This window comes from Macaca nemestrina, chromosome 17 (genome assembly GCF_043159975.1).
Source record: "Macaca nemestrina isolate mMacNem1 chromosome 17, mMacNem.hap1, whole genome shotgun sequence".
Classification (NCBI taxonomy): Eukaryota; Metazoa; Chordata; class Mammalia; order Primates; family Cercopithecidae; genus Macaca; species Macaca nemestrina.
The window spans coordinates 24,234,720-24,250,121 of record NC_092141.1 but is presented as its reverse complement, the minus strand read 5'-3'; the positions used below and the strand labels follow the sequence as shown (position 1 = coordinate 24,250,121).

General features: G+C 43.2%; 1 pseudogene; it reads left to right on the top strand.

Annotated features, from left to right (window-relative positions):
- Nucleotides 1–676: 676 nt before the first annotated feature.
- LOC139359495 (putative uncharacterized protein LINC02693) lies at nt 677–14,246 on the top strand (annotated as a pseudogene).
- Nucleotides 14,247–15,402: the final 1,156 nt, after the last annotated feature.

Genomic DNA, 15,402 nt, shown 5'->3' with positions numbered 1-15,402 from the left:
CGCCTTAACAGTGCTGTTTTCAGCTTCGGTTGCCTGAAACACTGCAGAATAATTCAGATTTTTTGTGACCCCACCTTTTTATTGAGTAAAACCAAAGTACTAAACTAATAAATGTGAAAAAGGATGTTGGCTTTAAAAAGAAAAAGCCCCAAGACATCGAGCCTCTTAGATATTTTTAAAGTGAAGAGTGAGAAGGAACTCACTGTTGCTAAATAGAATTATAGGATTATGGTCAATTTATAATCTTTTCAATACGGGATTTGAATGTTCTGATACTAGATACGATGTACATACTTTATTTATATAGTACCTCCAGAGAAGGAAAAAAGTCAATATTGGTTTATACAGCATTTGGCATGTTATTCACATATGCAGTGATGTATACGATGTCAGAGCTAGAAAATACCTTAGATGCGATTTGGATTTAGCGCTGGGAGAGCCCGCCCTGCCGAGCCCGCCCCGTCCCCTCCCACCCCGCCACGCCTCGCCCCGCCCCGCCCTCTCCGCCCCCTGCCCCTCCGCCCCCTCCCTTTAGTCCCCCGCCCCTCCGCCCCGCCCCCTCTCCGCCCCCGCCCCCCTCCTTCCAGCCCCGCCCCCTGAGGCATGCGCAGTGCGCCTGGCCGGCAGGGGTGCATGTTTGAGGACTGTGCGTGGGTCTCCCAGACCGGTGTCTGAAGTCGTCAGTTTACTGCTTGTAACGAACATAGCGATGACTGGGAACCTGGAAGTAGAGACTCCTTTCCGCCGTCCTTCCGTCCCTAGGGCTGCTGCTAATCCGCCCGCCGGCATCCAGGACCCCTGGCCGGCTGAACGCCCGCACCCATCTCGCGCCCCAGGGCCCGCTGAGCGCCTGGCATAATGGGAAAAAAATCACGACGGAAAGGTCCAACCCCTCACCATGCAGAGGGGAAGCTCGGCCGCACGTGTAAGGACCCTTACGCCCCTTGGGGTTTCACCCCCGCTTGGCTGGTTCCAAAAGCCTGGGTCGGGGCCTCTTTGTCCTGTGGGGGCCTCTCAGCCGCAAAAACACAGGCCCGAGCCCGCGGGCCTCCCACCCGCCATGCATAGGCTGCGCTTCTGCGCCCCAGCACTGCGCCTGCGGGACCACCTGGCTCACTTTTCCATTTGGATGATGTCCCTGTACTTCGTGGCTGCAGGCTCCTCAAGCCCCAGGTCTGTGCGGGAACAAGCAAAGCAGCAGAATATCCGTGCTACATCTTTCTGGAGCACCCATTTTACTACCAGATTTGGAAGGAACGAAGTTAAGTAATTTCCAAGGCAAGTAATTAAAATTTTACGGTGAAAAGGCTGGAAACTCTTCTGCCGGTAATAACTGTCAGACATATCTGTGGCTGAAATGTCAGACTTTCTCTGAGAAAAAAACTGAGAACTTGTTTCCCATTATTTAAAATAGGAAAAATTATAGGGCATAGCAAGTCAATAGAAAAAACCTACCAATTTCCTAACTCACAGTGTGGCAGTAGGTTTAAGTTGCACATAAGTTAGGATGTAAAATGCTTAAATGTTGCCACTTGGTCACCCACATTTGATATGGTTGTTACATGCAGTTGCCTTGTACGCAGTAGCAGTGGCTTGAGACCAGCAATATCACTCGTTTGTCAACACACCAAAGCTTTTCGAAGTCACTGTCATGATCCTGGTGGTCTACCAGTTGTTTCTGGAAGCAACATGTGGCTTTTCCAGCAAACGATTTAGTTTAAAATGTTATAATCTTTGAAAGCTCAAACTTTATCTCTACAACCATCAGCTAAAAAATTTGAGACAGGTTCTTGTCTTTTGCCAAAAGTGCACCACGATAGGGGCTCCACTGATCCACCTGCTTCAGCCTCCCCAGTAGCTGAGACCACAGGTGTGCACCACCATGCCTGTTAATTTTTATTTTTATTTTTGTAAAAACTACATCTCCCCACATTGCCCAGGCTGGTCTTGAACTTCTGGGCTCAAGCAGTTTTCCCGCCTTGGCCTCCCAAAGTGCTGGAATTACAGGCGTGAGCCACCAACTGAGCTAGGAGTTAGAGACCAGCCTGGGCAACATGGCAAAACCCCATCTCTACAAAAAATTTAAAAATTAGCTGGGAGTGGTGGCACTGCCGATACTCCCAGCTACTCAGGAGGCTGAGGTGGGAGGATCCTTGAACCCAGGAGGTCCAGGCTGCAGTGAGCTGTGATTGCACCACTGTACTTCAGCCTGGGCAACAGTGCCAGACCCTGCCCCATCCCCCAAAAGAAAGAAAACTATTAGTTCATAATGTAGTTGATGAAATAATGTAATCCACAAAGAAAGGAGCAATGATAATATGTGTGTAATTACTCAGTATTAAAATATTGTATCTAGTATTACATATATAATATTGAATACCGATAATGAATGGGGCACTGCTTTAAGCACTTTATACTCATTGTCCCACAAGGATTCTCTCTCGGGTAGGTCTGAGTATATTCAATTTAAAGGCTAATTAGTAAGCAACACATAGAATTGAACAGGAAACTATTTAAAACATAGAAGGCTCTCAAAAATACAATGTGGAATGAGTAATGCAAGTTACAGAGATACATAGCACATTTATAGAAAGTGTAAAAACTTACAAAGTTAAACAGTATGTTTTTAGAGAAACAATATATTATTTAGAGATATTATTATGTAATAAAACTATAATGAAAGTCAGGGAAATAATACTTTTTGTAAAGCTTCAGAAGAATGATTGTCCAGATGGGGAGGCAAAGGGTTACATTTAGGAAGGGCCAAAAATGCACGCGGCTTCAAGTGATGGCTACAATGTATTTACTTTACTTTTATGTGAGTCTGTGTGTGTGTGTGTCTGTGTCTGTGTCTGTGTGTAATTTTGTATGTATAAAATAGTTCATAATAATTTTTTTTTGAGTTGGGGTGTTTCTCTGTCTCCCAGGCTGGAGTGCAGTGGCATGATCCCAGCTCACTGCAGCCTCCAACTCTCAGGCTCAAGTGATCCTCCCACCTAAGCCTCCTGAGTACCTGGGATTACAAGTGCACACCACCATGCTTGGCTAAATTGTTTAAATCTTTTGTAGAGATGGGGTCTCACTCTTGTCCAGGCTGGTCTTGAACTCCTGGTCTCAAACAATCCTCCTGCCTCAGCCTCCCCAAGTGCTGATATTACAAGGTTGAGTTGCTCTGCCCAGCCTCATTTTTTTTTTTAAACAGCTTTATTGAGGAAAAATTCACATACCTTATGATCCACTAGGGTTTACTATAATCACAGATATGTGAAACCAACACCATAGTTAAGTTTAGAACATTTTTATCAGTCCTATACCCTTTAGCTATCACCCTGTTATTTCCCCCAGCCCCTACCCCAGCTGTAAGCAACCGCAAAGCTAGTTTCCATCTCAATAGATTTGTCTTCTCTGAGCATTTCATATAAATCGATCCATATAAGTGATTTTTCATGTCTGGCTTCTTCACCTTTGTCTCATTCCAGAAGGTGACTGAATTGTTTCACAACTAGGAATACTAAACTGTGGGGTGAATGTTTGGTTCCCAAGTGAATGTGAATGAGGCAGAGTGGAAGGAGAGTTCTTTTACTGAGGGAAAGGGACAAGAACCAATGAAAGAAAGAGATCCAGCAGGAGGGAAGGGAGGAAGAGGGGTGGAGAGCTGCTGGAAGCAGATGAACAGAGCTCTGGGCCTTGACAGCAGAATAGAAGGTGCAATGCTGCGGGGTGCAGGTCCTGAGGGGGAATGTGGAAAACGGCAGGTCATAAACTCTGAATTCCAGCTGCTGGAGATGTGGATCCCAAGGGCCTGGTTATCCCCTCACAGGCAGGGGCTGGAAAGTGGGGTTCTGCTCAGGTCCAATAAGGAAGTGGGTGCACAGGTGGTGTGGACATGTGCGTGGAAGCCCACAGTGTGAGGTGCAGAACTTCAGGGAGAACCTGCATTTGAGCTCCAGGCTGGTTGGAAGTATTCTTTCATTCAGCAGCCTTCTCATTAAGTGTCTGTTGTGTGACAGACATTGCAGAGTTTATAGATGCAATCTTACCTGTCCCAGCCTTCCAAGGACTTCCCTGGAAGACTGGGACATGATTATTTTCCATCTCTCCACGGTTCATGGAACTGTATTCTGCATAAAACGGGCAAAGTAAAACTATCATTGATTAGTACTTGAAGAAACAAAGCTTTTACCTTCATGTTTTTTACAAAATGCAGTATCTGAGACGTAGCATTCTGTATCTTTGGCTTCTTTAATGTTAGCTATACAGAAAAAATAGAAAATGAAAAAAATTTTCCAATATTAAATATTCACATTGATGTCTGTATTAGTCTATTTTGTGTTGCTATAAAAGAACACCCGAGGCTGGGTAATTTATGAAGAAAAGAGGTTTATTTGGCTCATGATTCTGCAGGCTGTACCAGCCTGGCACCAGCATCTGTTTCTGGTGAGGACCCTGGGAAGCCTCCAGTCATGGTGAAGGGGGAAGTGGAGCAAGGAAGAAAGCAGGTGGGTACCATGTGCTTTCAAACAACCAGCTCTCATGTTTCATAGAGGAAGGACTCACTCACTACAACCAGGACAGCACGAAGCCATTCCTGAAGGATCTTCCCCCAAGACCCAAACACCTCTCACTAGGCCCCACTTTCTTTTTTTTTCTTTTTTCTTTTTTCTTTTTCTTTTTTTTGAGACAGAGTCTCACTCTGCCACCCAGACTGGAGTGCAGTGGCATGATCTCGGCTCACTGCAAGCTCCACCTCCCAGGTTCATGCCATTCTCCTGCCTCAGCCTCCCAAGTAGCTGGGATTACAGGCGCCCACTACCATGCCTGGTTAATTTTTTGTTTTAGTGGAGATGGTGTTTCACCATGTTAACCAGGATGGTCTCGATCTCCTGACCTTGTGATCTGCCCGCCTCAGCCTCCCAAAGTGCTGGGATTACAGGCGTGCACCACTGCACCTGGCCTAGGCCCCGCTTTCAACATTGGAAATCAAATTTCTTTTTTTTGTTTTGTTAAGGATATAATCTGACTCTGTCACCCAGGGTGGAGTGCAGTAGTGCAGTTGTAGCTCACTATAGAAGCCATGGCTGAGCTGAGCCATAGCGTACTGTGGCATCCAACTCCTGGGGCTCCAGAGATCCTCCCACCTCCGCCTCCTGAGTAGCTGGGATAACGGGCTCAATCCACCATGCCCAACTAATTTTTTTATTTTTTGTAGAGACAGGGTCTCACTAGGAGATCAAATTTCAACATGAGATTTGGAGAGGACAAATTTTCAAACTATCAATGTCAATAGTTTTTTTTTTTTCCTCATAAAGAGTATCTATGTGTTAGGAACTTTAGATGTTTAAAAAGTGGTGGCAGGGGAGAAATATATAATAAGGGACACACACTGTATAATTTCCTCACATTTTAAATTACTCTGATAACTAATACATACATAGATTTATGGGTCTGGAATTTTTTCAGTGAGACATTTGTTTATAATTAAAATGTGGATTTGATCTCCTTATTCCTTTTTAATTCAGTCCCAGGCCTGAGCCACCATCCAAACATTCCTACATTGAAACTGGGATTTTTCCCTGAAAATGTTGCTTGTTAGGAAAACAGGAGACAGTTGCCTTGAGCCCTCTGGCCTTGGCCGCCAGGCCGCTCTCACAGAGGAGTGTTATTCAGTGGGAAGTCGTGCTCCCTGCATGGCACCACAGCCCCTCAGCTCTGAACTCAGCAAACACTGTCCCATTTTTCCCTCAGTAACAAGCACAGAGGCACCACCACAGGCTAGTACCCAGTGGGAACTCAGTCTTGGGAACTTACTGGAATTGTTGAAAGATATGTCCCTTTTTAGTAATGCATATGGCCCTAAATATTAGGTACAATCTGACTTCAGATTCAAGTCATCATGTGTTTTGTCTCAGCTGTGGCCTGCATATGGTATTGTTGATATTAGAAATGAAAATGCTGGTGAGCCACAGAAAGAAAAATCCCGTGTTTTCTGAAACTTTCAAACACCTTTGGCCTTGTTCGTTAATCACCTGGAAGGAAGAGAACCTATAAAAACTGCAAACGCAGTGGCCAGCAGCCAGCCCTTGAGAGGCTTGCTGAGCTGTGAGGTCTGGAGGAGGAAGCAGCTCTGCATTGCTTCTGCAGCCCCAGTCAAAGCAATGTTGAATTCCAGCATGATATTGAAATGAATGTATTTTATTGTAATGTTACACCTTACATTTTTTATTAAGTCCTTTGTTCATAAATGGAAACAACAAAATGACAAATTATTTAACATTTTCATATTTTACAACCTTCCTGGCCACTAGCAAAAAAATAACCAAAAAACAAAAAGAAAAAGAAATTTGATTCCCAATGTTGAAAGCAGGGCCTAGTGAGAGGTGTTTGGGTCTTGGGGGCAGATCCTGCAGGAACGGCTTGGTGCTGTCCCGGTGTTAGTGAGTGAGTCCTTGCTCTATGAAACATGAGAGCTGGTTGTTTGAAAGCACCTGGCACCCACCTCCTTTCTTCGTTGCTCCACTTCCCCTTCCATCATGACTGGAGGCAGCCTGAGCTTCAGAAGGGAGGCCGTCCTCTAAGACAGCCTGTCCGATATAAACAGAATATGATCTAGGCCTGTCTGTAGTTTTAAATTTTCTACTAGCCAGGTTAAAGAAACTAAAGAGAAGCAGGTGGAATTGATTTGTGATAATATAATTTATTTGACCCAATATATCCAAAATATCATTTTAATGTGTGATCAGTATAAAATTATTAATGAAACATTTTACATTTCTTTGTCCTAAATCTTTAAAACTCACCCCATATTTTACACTTCTAGCATATCCCAGTTCGGAGCAGCCACATTCCTGATGTTCTGAGGGCTCTGACTCCCTGACCTCAGGAAGGTGAAGGGCCTGAACCGAATTTCTCTGCCAGGAGCCAGGGACCTCCCCCTCCCTACCCACATCTCTTTTCGGTCCCAAAGGAAAAGAGAGTGCCCTAAGAGAGCAGGGGCTGCCAGCAGGAGGTGGCCACAGGTACAACACTGCTACCCATCTGCTGCTTGGTGGGGCCATTCTCCCTCCAGAGATCAGAGGATAGCGGGGTCCCAGGAGGTGGGCCCTGTCCACAGCCTTGACCTCCAGAGATTAGATTTGGAGGGAATAGATTCCAGACAAATGCTTTACCTTGCTATTTGGCCTTGGCCCTAGTGGTCAGGCTGTCATCTGTTTCCTCCTGTGTTGTGTGATACTGTGTGAGTTTTAAGCACATACATGTCTACATGCATTTCTTTATAATTCAAGGGACCCAACTTCTAATAAGGGGAAAAGGAATTAGGTACCTAGATGGTCCCTACCGTTTGCCAGCTAACTTGTAATCACCATGTTGTTAATCCTGGCATCCTGTCTGCTCTGGGTGTGTTAGTTCACTGTTACTGTGTAATAGCCGTCCCAAAACTTATTTAGCTCATGATTGAGCAGGTCAGCAATTTATGGCAGGCTCCTACCATAAATGAATTGTGATACCTATAAAACCTGCCATACCTTATAAGGCATAGCAATCTTCATGTGTGTGTATGGGAGAAGGGTGTCAGTGACCAGGCAGCTCTGCTGTTGAGAGTGAGTTGGCTGTGGACTGGGCAACTTCGGTTCTCTTCCCCATAATGTTTCATCCTCTAGCAGGCTAACCTGGGCTTGTTGTCATGGAGATGGCAGGGTTCTGAAAGAAAAGGAATAAGCATTCAAGACCTTTTGAGACTGGGCCCAAAACTGCCAGCTGGATCCAAGTCTTGGGAAACAGATTCTACCCCTGGATGGGAGCAGCTGTAAAAGCACATTGCAAAGGATGCAGACACAGGGAGGGATGAAGAATCGCTATTGTTGCAGTTAGCATCACTATGCCTTTTCTTGCAGACAAAATGTATATAACTGTCCAAGTCAAGTAACTTGTCCAAAGCCCCACAGCTACTAAGCGGGCTGTGCTGGGCCTTAGGATCTGCTCGGCCTGACTCCAGAACACATCCACCTCCATGGGCCGCACTATCACACGGCTTCCCTGGGCCTTCCAGGTTCCGGAGGGTGACTCTTCTGCAATAGAGGCAGGATTCCGGCAAGATTCTCATCCTTGAAGTATTCTTCACCATTAGGAATATTCCTCTCCAGATAATGATTGGGAAGCGTCTTGGAATAACTTCGAATAATTTTGGGGAAATGGTTGAAGGCTGAGTTAAGAAATCAAGGCACTAGCACTATATTTTTCATTTCTAATCATAGGAGAAATTTGAAAACACGTATAAAGCATTCCACATGTTTGGAAATTCTTTTCATCCCATCTTGGCTTTTGGAGGCTATTACTGGTCTTCAACACAGACTAAATCAAAATGCTGTGCCCCAAACAACCTCTTCCTCTGAAAACACCTGCTGTAAAGATAGATCTGCTGAGAAGACATTTCCTCCTGCTGCAGTTTAGTCAAGCAGCTGAGCATGTCTTGAAGCCGTCCTTTGATTTCAACAGGGCAGAGCCATTTTCTAAGACTGCCCGCCACCCCTCCCTGTAAAGCTGAGATGCTGCAATGAGGCAAATCCCCACAGCACACAAGGGAATGAGGCACAGCCAATGCATCCTTTAGCACAGCTAAGGTTCTCACCCTTGATGCACCTTACAATTACCTGGGTGGCAGGGGGCTTTTAAAATTCCCAAAACTGAAGTTGCAACAGACCAGTGAAATCAGAATCCCTGGGGCAGGATCCAGACATCCTTGCTGTTTAAAGCTCTCCAGCTGGTTACAGTGTGTGGCCAGCGTTGAGAACCACTGCTTGAAACCAACATCTTTTGATGAACTAGTAGCAAATGATTTCTCAAATGAATGTAAAGTCTTTGCTGCTGAGCTATAGCCTTTCAGTCTTACTTGCATTATTTACATACTATCTTTTGCAGGACCTGACCTCTGCTACTCATTTTGTTTGACTCAACTCAATTTCACAAGTACTGAGTGCATATGATGTGCAGAGCACCATGCTAGTTATTGTGTCCTTGGTTTGGGGAGGACTTTGCTGGGAAATAAAATCACATCATCAGAAATAAGAGTCTTGCTACTTACCAAATTGAGGCAAAAATGGGAAGACCTAGGGGGTCTCACCCAAGGGTTAGGACATTAATAGATACATCAGAATATGACAGTTCATCTGATGATGCTGTGAGTAGAAGTGTCCCACTTTGAAACAAAACAAAACACTGCTGTTACTCAGAGATACTAAATTATGTGTGCAAATAGGTGGTATTTAAATATTTTGTTGATATATAGCGTGCATACAGAAATACGGGCATAAAGCTCAACATATATTATGACAAAGTTAATACACGTGGGTAACCAAGAAATAGAAGCAGCCTCACTCATGTGGCCCACAAGCGCTTTCTCCCTGTCTCCTCAAAGGTACCAGTGTCTTAACAGCTGACGTTATAGATCAGTTTCGTCTTTCTGTGCAAGTGTTTCATTACAGAGAAGTTTAAATATATACAAAGTGAAAAAAATTGTATAATAGACCCGTGACCCAGCTTCAACAGCTAGTATTCATGTGCCATTTTTGTTTCTTCTGTACCTCAGCCCTTTCCCTACCCTTCACTTTATGTATTTTTTTAGTTCTTTTTTGGTGAGGTAAAATATGCATGCATTGAAAGGCACAAATCTTAATTGTACAGCTTTGAAAAATAAATAACACCCATATAACCATCACCCCTTTTCAGAATGGAATATTTCCATCATCCCCAGAAACCTCCCTCATGCTCATTCCTAGGCAATTTTTAACTCCCCCAGAGGAAAGTACTGTTGTGGGGGTTTTTTAACCATAAGTTCATTTTGCTTGAAATCGTACAATATACATTTTTATGTCCAGCTGTCTCAGCATAATGCTTGTGAGACATCTCCATAGTGTGTATTTTAGTAGTTTGTTCCTTTGTATTGCTGAATAGTATTCTGCTGTATGAATGCACTGTGGTTTGTTCATACATTTCTCTGTTGATGAATATTTGGGCTATTTCCTGCTTTGGGCTATCATATTAGTAAAGATCTATGAATATTCTTATACAAGTACTTTCTTGTATTGTTTTATTCCTTTATTAGCATTGAAGTGACACATATTTTCATTTTTTAGCAGTTGCTCCAGGGATTACAGTGTGCATCATTAACATTCTCACAGTCTAGAGTTAATATTGTTCTATTACAGTGAGTATAAAATAGAAAAACTTACTACAGAATAGCACCATTTATCTCCTATCCTTTGTGCTGTTGTTGCCATAAATTTCATATCTGTACATGTCAAAAACCCCACAACACAATATTATATTTGCTCTAGTCATAGATCTTTAGATGAAATTGAGGGAAAAAAAGAAAAATATATTAATAAATATTTGGAGGGAGATATTTTGCGGCCACAGAAACATACTGTTTCTTCTTTAAGTTTCATCACAACTTTTGCATTCATTGATGACTCTTTCCTGCAGTAATGATTACTGTAGTGTTCTAGTGGTAGTTTTCTATTTGTGCTATCCTTCAACATTTATTACTTGGAATTCTTCTGTAAGGAGATTTGTCTTTCCTTCCTGATTTATTTAATCTTTTCTATATCAGTATGGACTTGTGACTATTTCTTTTATGTTCTGGGTTATAATTTAGTGCTGTCATAATTATTTGCCACTCACATTGTTCCACCTTGAGTCACAGAGAGCTCTTCCAGGTTGGCTTCTTTTGACATGTCTCCACCCTTTTATGTTTTTTAAAAGCACATTTTATTTTCTGGCACTGCAAGATGCTCTAGTCTCATCTTGTGTTTTTCATGGCAGGCCTAGAATTAGTCATTTCTCCAAGAAGCCTGGGTTTCTTTTATAGGAGAATGGTATTTAGAAACTAAGATCTGGGTACTGGGTGTGCTCATTAATACTGGGATATCACTGCTTCTAGGCTCTCTCAGCATAGTTTGGAAACACGTGAATGTTTCCAAACATGTATGCATGAATACAAACTCAGCATCTACCTATCTCTATCTGTCTATCTAAACAGACACATTAAAATAGATAAGGGTTCATACTGACATTCCTAACTCTAGTGCAGCACCTCAGGATTTATTCTAGCATTCTCCCTTTGCTTATTTGTAACTCTTTCACCTACAGAGAGAAACTGGGATCTAATTTTCTAAAATATATTTGCTAACACGGAAAATCATTTCAGAATTGCTAACCCATACCCTGAAACAAATTCGCCAACAGTATGTTTGTGTACAGTTCTTGAGTCTTACAGTATGCAGTCAAAACAGTATTTTCCAAGGTTACTTAGGTGAAGACTTTTTTCCCCCACACTCTTCAATATGGGTTAGTCATAATTTGTAATGCAGTAAGATTCATTTGTCACCCACTGCATTCCATCTGACCCCCTCACCATCTTTGTTGATTTTTAAATTTATGTAGAATAAAACCTGTAGTAGACGCTTTTTCTACATCAGTTGAGATAATTGTGATTTGCCACTCCATTCTGTTAATGCAGTGATGTTTGAATGTTCAACCATCCTTGCATTCCAGGAATAAATTCTTCTTGGTCATAGTGTATAATTATTTTAATATACTGCTGAATTTAGTTTGTTGGTATTTTGTTGAGGATTTCTGCATTGGTATGCATCAGGGAAGTGATATGGATCTCTAGTTTTCTTGTCTACTTTTTTTTTCTGGCTTTGGTATCAGGGTAATTCTGACCTCATAGAATAAGTTTAGAAATGTTCTCTCATTTTCAATTTTTTCGAAGAGTTGGATTAATGTTATTTAAATGTTTGGTAAGATTCACCAGTGAAATCATCTGGTTCAGGGCCTTTCTTTGTCAGAAAGTTTTTGATGACTGATTCAATCTTAGTAGTTACGGGGTCTATTCTAATTTTCTGTTTTTTCATTATTCAGTCCTAGTAGGTTTTGTATACCTAAGAATTTGTCTATTTTATCTAGACTGTCCTATTTGTTGGCAAACAGTTGTTTATAGTACACCTCTTATAATTCTTTATTTCTGTAGAATTCATAATAATGTCCCACTGTTATTTCTGACTTTGAGTCTCTTTTTCTTAGTCAATCTAGCTAAAGTTTTGTCAGTTTTGTTCATCTTTTCAAAAACCAACTTTTGGTTTTGTGTGTTTACTGATAAGGAGGGATTTATTTCTGTCATATACTGTTTGTTGTTTATATGTCTTACAGCTTTTTTGTTCTTCATTTCCTACATACTGTCTTCTTTTGTATTTAATTGATTTTTGATAATGAAATGTTTTAATTTCCTCATTTCCTTTTGTATATATTCTATTGTGTGTGTGTGTGTATGTGTATGTGTGTGTCATCATGGGTATTACATTTAACTTGCAAGTTTATTCATTTTATTCAATTGTATAAACATACTGTAATTTATTTATCCATTCTACCCTTTATGGCCTTTTGGATTTTAATTATTGGACTTTTTGTTAGAGCAGTTTTAGATTTACATGAAAAAATGAGTCAGGGAATTCTCATATACCCAGTCTCCTGCCCACATGCTCTGTTGTTACCCTTACAACCTTGCCTTGTGGTACGTTTGTTACAGTTGATGAACAATGTAGAAACATTATTATTAACTAAAATTCATTAGAGGTCACTCTTTGTGTTGTACCTTCTATAATTTTGAGAAATGTGTAATGACATGACATGTATCCATCATTAATGCAGCATTCAGAATAGTTTCACTGTCTTAAAATATCCATTGTGCCTCAGCTATTTGTTTCTTTCACCCTCCCTTTCCCACAACCCTGATAACTGTTGCTCTCTTTACTGTTTCCATACAATATCATGTGCAATTTTACAGAATATCGTATGGTTGGAATTCTATAGTACATAGCATTCAAGTGGGCTCCTTTCACTTACCAATATGCATTTAAGTTTCCTGTGTGTCTTTTCATGGCTTGTGAGCTCAGTTTTAAATCAAGGAATAATAATTTATTGTGTGAATCCACAACAGTTTATCCATTCACCTACTGAAAGGCATCTTGATTGCCTCCAAGTTTTAGCAATTATGAATAAAGCTGTCATAAACATTTACGTGGAAGTTTTTGTGTGAATATAAGTTGTCAGCTTATATATGAGGGTATACTTAGCTTTATAAGGAACTGCCATACCAGGCACAGTAACTCATATCTGTAATCCCAGCACTTTGGAAGGTTGAGATGGAAGGATTGCTTGAGCCCAGGAGTTCATGACCAGCCTGGGCAATATAATGAGACCTTGTCTCTACAAAATAAATTTAAAAATTAACCAGGCATGGTGGTGCCTGTTGGTGTTAATATCATTGTTATGCAACCTGCTCTAGGAAGTGACGATCCTGTGTTCTCTAAGATGAACGTAATGAGAATCACTCAAGTCAGTAGTCACAACCCATCATTAGCAGAAGCTCAGAAAATAAGATGTTAAATGCCTGGCCATTAAGTTTTCTTATCTTTGTTTATTTCTACAGAATCATCTCCCTTGCCCCACAAACGTGAAAGAAAAGACAAGAGAAGCACCACAGAAGAGGAGGGGAGAAGTGCCCCAGAAGAAAGTCAACCAGTCTCTGAAGCTTTGCCCAGGTGGGCACAGGCCAGCCAGCCTCTCCTCTGGTTGCCCAGCCAGCTGCAGGCTGTCATATAACCTTCCACCCGGCGTGCTTTTGAGTGTGTGGAAGTGCTGTACGCCCTCTTCTTTGAAAACCTGTTGAGCAAATGCCTCCACATTTTATGCCCCTTCAACCTCCACCTCCAAGGGCCCCCAAGACCAAACATGCTGTGCACACACAGCAGCTCTTTGTGTCCCGCTCCTGGCCAATCTCCTGCATCACCTCGTTGAGCTCCATGGAACTCCGCAGTCTGCATGCTCTGTGGAACTCAGGGTCGTCTTGCTCCATGGAACTCAGGGTCTTCATTTTCCATGGAACTCAAAGTCTTCTTGCTCTGTGGAACTTGAGGTCTCCTGGCTCCGTGGAACTCAGGGCCTTTGTGCTCCACGGAACTCAGGGTCCTTGTGCTCTGTGGTACTCGGGGTCTGTGTTCTCCATGGAACTCAGGGTCCTTGTGCTCTGTGGTACTCGGGGTCTGTGTGCTCCATGTAACTCAGGGTCTGCATGCTCCATGGAAAGCACTGGGACACACTTGACCCCCCACACCCACACATACATCCTTCATTTTGTTCCTGCCCCTCACCTGTCCACCCTGTGAGGCTTCTTCACCCCCACTCTGCTTTGAGCTCATGCGGGTCTTTCGGGCTGGCCTGAAGCATGGGTGTTGGTAGGAGGAAGTGGCTGAGGTCACACGTTCAGGCAAATTCTGCTGGTGTCGCACCTGATGGAGCTGCCTGGGGAGGATGTTTCCTTGGAGGACGTGCCCTGGTGGCCACTGGCTTCTTATGGTGCCCACACTGCTGCTGATGCCATGGAGGAGCCACAGGGCCACACTGGGGGCTGTTCGGGAATTGGTGGTTTTCATCTCCAGGTTAGGTAGGAACTGGCAGGCACCTTGGCTGTCCTTGTGGCCTCTGCCCTGACCCTGGTCCTCCCCAGGTTACTGATTTTCTGGGCTGCTGCTCTTCCAGGAGGAATTAAAGGTGGGAACGTCTGAAACCTATGTTTTGGATTAGCAGAGACCCTAGGTTCTGTCATGCAGAAAAGGGAAGGATTGCAGATGGTGGCGGGATCAGCCGAAGGCAGGGGCTTCACTGTGATGCTGGAGCCCTCCATGTTGGGATGTTTGCATGCAGCCCAGGTTCAGTTAGGTGGCCCATCAGCGAGTCCTGGATCTGGTCTCACTCACAAGCCATGGACAACATGAGCTCAATTTGCCAGGGCTCCCTGGGAAGGGATTGGAGAGCCTGGGAAAGAGGCTGGGCTGCCTGTTACCCCCACCCCACACCCTGCCTCCTGTAACCCCTTAGGAGGTCCACACTTTGAGTTGTCAGCCAGAGACAGTAACTCAAAACCTTGGCTTTGGGCAGCCAGAAGTCCAGAAATGAGGGAGAGGGCAGGCCTAGACACCAAAATAAAAGTCTATATATTTTAATATAAATACCAGAGGCGTTTGAACCAGAACAACTCCATCTTGAATAGGTCCTGGGTAATTTAGACCCCACCCTTAAGCCTGAAGAATCTTGAATGAGGCTGAGACCTACTGGGCTGCATTCTCAGGAAGGCAGGCATTCTAAGTCACAGGATGAGATAGGAGGTCGGCACAAGATACAGGTCACAAAGACCTTGCTGATAAAACAGGTTGCGGTAAAGAAGCCAGCCACAACCAAGATGGTGATGAAAGTGATGTCTGGCTGTCCTCACTGCTCATTGTATGCTAATTATGCATTAGCATGCTAAAAGACACTCCCACCAGCATCATGACAGTTTAGGAATGC